Source organism: Octodon degus, unplaced genomic scaffold, assembly GCF_000260255.1.
Source record: "Octodon degus isolate 3935 unplaced genomic scaffold, OctDeg1.0 scaffold00102, whole genome shotgun sequence".
In the NCBI taxonomy this organism is placed as follows: domain Eukaryota; kingdom Metazoa; phylum Chordata; class Mammalia; order Rodentia; family Octodontidae; genus Octodon; species Octodon degus.
In genome coordinates, this window is record NW_004524678.1 from 561884 (window position 1) to 569220 (window position 7337).

The window sequence follows — 7337 nt, forward strand, 5'->3', positions numbered from 1 at the left end:
GACATAAGCTTGTGATACAAACTGTTTTCTTGCTTTGTGGACTATTAATTCACGTACACGTAATTACTTGAATATTCTTTGAGATCACTAACATGCCGAGGCAATTCCCACTGATGCAGATATGATATAATCTCATCCAGGAGGCTTGAAACATTAATGGTTTAGTCTTGTGAATTTTAACAGTTCTCTGTCATCGTGTAACAAAACCAACAACTGGTACAACTTCTTAACCTGTGGTTTCAGTCTCTGCTAGCTCATACTGCATGTTTATTTTGGACAGTCTTTTGTTAAGCATGGTGCTTGTACTGGTTTCAATAAAATGTTACCATGAAAGGACTTTCGGCTTTTCATTTATTGTCTTGCCCCCCAAGTCACCGATACCCGCCTAGCTCAGCTTGTACGAGTCACATGTGGATTCAGCCATCCACCTGACCTAGAAAAGTGGGGGGCACACAGGAATCTCATGGCACCCCAGGGGGAAGGAAAAGAGCATAAGTTTATGACAACATATACGACTGCGTCTAACGATAAAAGGCTTGTTGTAGAAAATATCAACAAATAATACTAGGTGTGGAGGGAGTTACTTTGAATTATGAACCCTTTGAAAGGGAGAATTAGAAATTAGGTATGTATATTTCCAAAGCAATGGGATTGTTTTGTTTTCCGTTCGGATATTTAGTTTCAAAAAAATTAGAAGTTCTCATGAAATATTGTTTACTTATTAAACTTTGAAAACTCATCCTTTTTTTTGTACAGACTACAGGCTGAATAGGTGTCTATCAGAGTGCATAGAAATCACTAATATATATTTAAGAGTTTGCCAAGTATTTGTGGCTAAACATGTAGCAATAGTCACTATTTGGATTGTGGAAGAAGTCGTTTATACTTTCCTGTCTTGAAGAGTCTCACATGGAGAGTATAAAATAAAAAATCTTTACTCTTCACATTTGGTCCCTTTAGCCGCTCCAGCAGCTAAATGATAAAATTTTTCTCCGTCCCTAGAAACTATATTTTGTCCTTTTTTCTCATCAGTAAGTGCTTCAGCCGCAGCACGGCCACCATCTGTGGCATCAGGGCACCCCGAGGGGCTGCTGAACCCTTGCGTCTTGTGTTTTTAGCTGTGCCAGGGAGCCAACTGGCTTGCACCTGTTGGTGCTGAGCACCAGGGAACTTCTGCACTGCGCCCCTTACCCTTGACTTGAGCTCTGCCCCTCTGCAGTGTGAAAGCTCCCGGCTCAAGTTGCCCTTTTGGAGTTCCAGGAAGGAAAAAGCAAAGAGTCTAGGTGAAGTCCAAAGCCAAGAGAGGGAGAGGGGCGTGTGTGGTAGGGGCGCTAGCCTGAGCCTCTTGGGCCTGCTTGAGCCCAGTTCCAGTGGCCTTGGATTGAGTAAGGGTCGGAGTACCAAGTAGGGTACTTGAGGACTGTTCAGCCATGCCGGCTGTAGCATTGGGGACCTGTGGCGGGCAGGGCGACTTCTCAGTTTGTGGGGTTGGTCAGCCTTTTGTTGGCGTGATGAATGGTGTGATTTCCTTCTATTCCACCAACCTCGTTAGCTGTTCTTTCCCACATCACTCGTTTGTTCGTTCATTCCTTGTGGCATAGCAGATTGAACCCAAGGCCTTCACATTGAGCTACATTCCTGGCCCTTTGTATTATTTTTTATTTTGAGGCGGGTTTTTCTCTAAGTCACTAAGTTGTCCAGTCAGGTCTTGAACTCAGGATCCTGCTTCTCTGCCTCCCAGAGTGCCGTCTTTTCATTCTTTCCACTGTGACCAGGCTAAGAAATTCCCAGATTCGATTCTAATAGGGGGAGACACCCTTCTCATTTCCCACTGTAGCTTTAAACTAAAAGTATCGACATCACACTAGACTGACTTTTATCACCTTAAAAAAAAAATGACCACGAGTCCATACTAAAGTGACCAACACAGCTGTGAGCAGAGGCTTCGTCTGCAGACAGGAAAATAAACAACCTTGTAGCATTTTTCTTCCTTTTGTTTATTTGCATTCTTTCCTCTTTTCTAATGCTATGCTAGTTGTTTAAAGATTTTTTTTTTTTTTTTTTTTTTTTAAGGAATATTTAGTTCAACGGGCAGCAGGCTTCGTAGTATAAAAGGCATTTGAGATGCTTTTTGAACGCTGTTGATCTGGGCAGGCAGCCAAGGTATGGAAGGAATGCTTCTGTTGGTGGAGGCCAGAGGCTGGGCTGTGTTCGTAGGTGAGGCTGGCGTTCTGGACCGGTAGGGAGTCCTGCGCATAGGTGTAGTTAGTGTAGGAAGCAGTGGCAGGTGGAACCAGAGTTAACGCGACATTCAGTGTGTGTCAACAGATACATGCATTCCGAAAGTACTGAGAAAATACAAGTCATTCTGCTCCTTTAATGCTCCACTTAGAGATTTCTTCTGTTTAGTATCTCATTACACATTAAGTTCTACCTTCCACCAGACATGCGTATAAACATGATTCCACCACATTCTCTGTCACTCTCTAACAAGAATGGCCCTTTCTTCCTGTTCCCAGTTGCACGTTCCTCCCTTCTGAGACCTTGTCTCCTACCAACATCTGACCACTTCGGCAACCTCTGAGGAAGTGAGGCACTCGGCTCCCACCTGCACCCTTGCCAGCGTGGCGGGCTTCTGTCACAACAGTGGACCTCGGAACTCCCAGTCTCTTCTTGCCCAGTCCCAAAGCTGCCACCCCTTGTTTAGGTAGCTGTTAGCAGTATTCCTTTTTTTGGTATCAAGTCACGCCTTAGTCTGCTCGGGGTGCTGCCATAAACTACTTTAGACTGGGTAATTGATAATCAGCAATTGATTGCTCACGGTTCTGGAGGACAGAAGGTCCAAGGTTAAGGCAGCAGCAGGTCTGGAGAGTGACAAGGACTCTTTCTGTGTTTCTGCAGATGACAGAAGAGGCCCCAGAGCCACATCTTAATGCCATCACATTGGCTGTCAGGTTCTACCATGGACATTCTAGAGGGCCGTGTGTGGCACACAGGGAACATATCTGAGCCTGAAATGTGTACCCCATGGCCTTCCCCATTCAGGAAAGGTACAGCATGTTCCCTCTGCCACCTGGGTTCCTTTTCGGGTCTGGCCCTCATGAGCATCTCTGATCTCACTTTATCTTTTTTTTTGGGGGGGGAGGGTGTTGCATAAAGCTTTGAAGAGAAAACCTTATTTTACTTCATATCAAACTGACAGAGCAATAAAAGTATTATTTCCCATTTATGAAACATTCTTACATCAATTACATTCACCAATAGAAAAGAAATCCCTGAGGTATTGCCAACAATAAATAATGTACTTAACCTAGAGCATTCTGAGTGCATAGGAAAATTTCCTGAGCCTGTTCATTTTGGGGAAGTCAATGACCCTTTGCAAACTTGAATTTCTCAAGAGTATATCCAACTGATGCAAGTTTCCTGTCATCATGAAAGCTGCCACACTCAGTAGCACTTCATATTAAAAGAGAGGAAAGAACTGATCTTTTAACTAATTTATCCGCAGTTCTGGGAAAGCTGTTGCTCCAATCAGGAAAGGAAAAGATTGGGCTTTCTGTAATCACGTAGAACACAACATACCAAATAAGTAATAATAATTTAATGAATGACAGGTATTTTAACTTGTCATTCATTAAAATGCACACTTTCTCAATGTACAACTATTGTACAAAAGGCAATAGCCTCCCTGCTCTTAGTGGGTAACAAAGCAAAACCCAGATATTTGCAAAATGGTTAAAGCTGGCTTTAAGGTGCCATCTCACTTTATCTTGTTTTCATCCTAACCCACTGTGCCGAGGCCTTGCTTCATTCTGCCTTCTTTCTGGGAAGACTGCCCACTCTCCCTCTCTCCTTCCTCAGTACGCTGACCTGGGCCTGTGGACTGCTTCCTCCACGGCCCATCTCAGCTCACCCATCCCACAGCAAGCAGCCCTATCACTCACCTGCTTTTGGCATTACACTCACCTCCCTCTGGTATTTTTCTTATTTTCTCTAGCCAGTCCCATGGAGGACCCTTTTGGGACAGTGTAACATTTCCCCCTATATTTTTGTTAGCATATGTTTGTAGTTCATGGTGCTTACATTAATCCTGGGGAGCTGGTGCATGTGCATAATGCATCTTCATCCTTTTTTCCAACCCTTCCCCTTCCCTCATACCCCTCCCCTTCATCTCTCCATCCCCTGACCTTTTGCAAAAGATCTCCCTCTTTCCTGTTATCTATCTTTTGCGTTTCTCCATAAGAGAAACCCTGTGCTATTTAAGCTCCTGTGTCTGATTTAGTCCTCTTAACATTATGGGCTCAAAGTGCACCCATTTTCCTGTAGTGACACTTGTTTAAGTTATTTTCAAAAGCTGCTGTTTCTGGTTCCTATCAGACCTCTCTTTCCCTCTGGTTAGAAGGCTTCCTTGATGATGCAGGGTTTCCATGCTGTCCTAGCCACTTGGGAGTCTGAAGTGCCTTTTCTGTTACTAGGATTCAGTTCTGTCGGTTTTTGGAACATCATCTCCTACTGCGTTTGGGCTAACCTGTGGGTGTGTGTAAGGGGGTGAGGGCACACATGTCCTCATGCTTGCTGTCCGGTCCTGCCATCCTCTCTGGGCAGGAGAAGCAGGAGATGAGTGGAAGGCCATGTAAGCACCGGTGCGTTGCCATGGGGCAGCTGCACTGCCTCTTGATGCCACTGTGTCTTTGTTTTAACCATGATTGGCAGAAATTCCTGGGGTGGAGGACAGATGGTTCTTCCCAAGTATCCGAATGATGGCTCTTTCCTGGGGGTCATTCATGGGCTCTTCAATTGCTTTACATGGCTTCTTCAAACTTAATCTCTCTACAACTTTTGCTGTGCTTGGATTTTTTTTTTTTTTTTAATGTATTTAGTACAGAGTCTACGGGGTCTTACTGCACAGGTTGGACTCATAGTGACCCTCCTGTTTTCAGCCTCCCAAGCGCTGGGTTACAGTCATGCGCCACCACGCCCAGTCTCAGTCACCATCTCAGTGAACCCCTGGGGGTGGGGCCAGCATGGCATGCTGGGGATCAAACCCCAGTCGCTGCACCTGCCTAAGCAGGTGCTTTAATCCACCGAGCTATCTGGCCAGCCCTGTGCTTGGATTCTTGATCATCTTTTCCCATTGCATTCATATCCTCATTGCTGTTGTTTCCTTGAATACTTCAACAGATTGGTGAAATGCCTAGCAATTTTTCGGAATACTTCAACACAGAAGATGATCTGTCAATTCATTTCTACCCCCATGAGGCCTTCCCTTCCCTCCTTCTGTCCTCCTCTCAAAATCTGGCCTGGTTGCTCACTAGGCATGAGCACAGCTGTCATCGGAAAGCTTCCTTTGCTGGCTTTCTTGGTTGGAGGCCTCCCTTTGTATCCCATACACTCACCAGTGTGCTAACTCATTTTGATGGAGCTCATGGCATGCGAGAGCTGAGCATTTTATTTCGGACATGCTCCTCCTCTGCACATGGACTGGTTGGTGGTTTGGTGGGTGTGCTGGATATTTTCAGTCTGCCTGTCTGGAACGCCTGTCCTCCTTTCTCCATCCTGGTCTCTGCTCCCAGAAGACTGGCCTCAGCACCATGCCATCAGCTTCCCTTGCTTTAGTTCAGGCGAGCTCCAGGGAGGGTGGGCAGAGATGGGATGTTTATTCCCTTAGTCACTCCCTGAGGGCCCCCTCTAGGCGACAACACTCTACGGAAGCCCCTCTCCCATTCCAAACAGCTCTCTTCTCCTGAGTCCTGGTAGCCACCTCCTTCCCTCCTTCCCTCCTTCCCTCCTTCCTTGAGCCTATGAGTACTGCAGTATTCCTTTTCCACTGTCTAGTAGCAGCTCTTCATCAACTCTCCCTCAAATTATTCTAATTCGAGTCTGCCAATCTTCTGGATATGAAATTCCGGAGAGGAATGATCTTCCTTCACAAGGATAAAGACACCATTCCTCTATCTCTGCCTTCCACATGGTGCGCCGAGGCCTTGAGCCAGTCATACTCCATTTCTTTTACAAATTGCTTTGTTTCTCCTCTTCTGAAGCATTTGGGGTCCTCTTTGTTCTTGTAGCCTGAAATGTCTGTGATAAAACTGGCAAAGACCTGGTTTCACTCACTGTGCTAGCTATTTGACAGACCACTTGGATCCAAAGATAGCTAACACTTAGTTCAGGAAATTTCTTCCTAGTACTTACTAATTAGCTCCGCGGTTTTGTTCTCTCTTTCTAGAACTCACTGGGTTGGATGTTGAGCCACTTGCACTGATTCAATTTTTTTTTTTTTATCATGTCTATTACCCTTTGCCTTTTTTGTTTTATTCTGAAGAGATTTTTATCAATTTTCTCTTCCAACCTGTTTTTTTTTTTTGTATTTTATAACAGGGTGTACAGGATGTACAGGGTCTCACTGCGTAGATCAGACTCAGTGATCCTCCTGTTTACAGCCTCCCAAGTGCTGGGATTATAGGCGCACACCACCATGCCCAGTCTCAACTGCCACACAGCGTGCCCCTGGGGCAAAGCCAGCATGGCAGGCCTGGGGATTGAACTCCAGTGCTTTAATCCACTGAGCTGTGTGACCAGCCCTAAACTTTCTGTTAATTAAAAGATTTTACAGAAAAATGTTTTACAACTATACAAGTTTCATTTGAAAGAGCTAACAATGTTACATTAAGCAATGGAAATTAAAATGTCTTTATGCTTCACAAAGGATTCCATAAAGGATTTTTTTGGGGGGCCTGGCCCTAGCTCAGTCTTTAAGTGGCTGCTTCCACAAAGCTGTCAGCCTCAGGTTCCTGGAGTTCGAACCTCACAACTCTCCCGCTGGCCAAAAGTGCCCTGAAGGCATTCGAGGAAGGAAAATAAATAAATAAATAAATAAATAAATAAAGGATTTTTTTAAAATCTTGGAATAGGAAGCTAACAGCATCTCTTATTTATTTTATTTATTTTGCTTTGAGATAGGGTCTCACTATGTAGCTCAGGCTGGCCTCAAACTCAGGTCATCCTTCTGTCTCAGCCTTCCAAGTGCTAGGATTAAGGTGTGTGCCACCACGTCCAGCTATGATTATATTTAAAAAGATATTACTGCAAGTTCTGAGATTCTTTTTATGCAAAGTTGATCCATCGTAAAGTTAAAAAGCTACTAAAATACTTTTTCTGCTTCATTTAAATGATACAAGGCACAGGGACCTCATTTCTTCCATGACTTCAGCTCTAGGTACACTGTGGTTTCAGTGTCTTCTAGGTGACTTTGGCCCCTGGTTTTCAGTCATTCTGTCCTTTCTCAGGGATGGCTTCTTCCTGTCACTATTTGTGTCTTTTTTTTTTTTTTTTTTTTT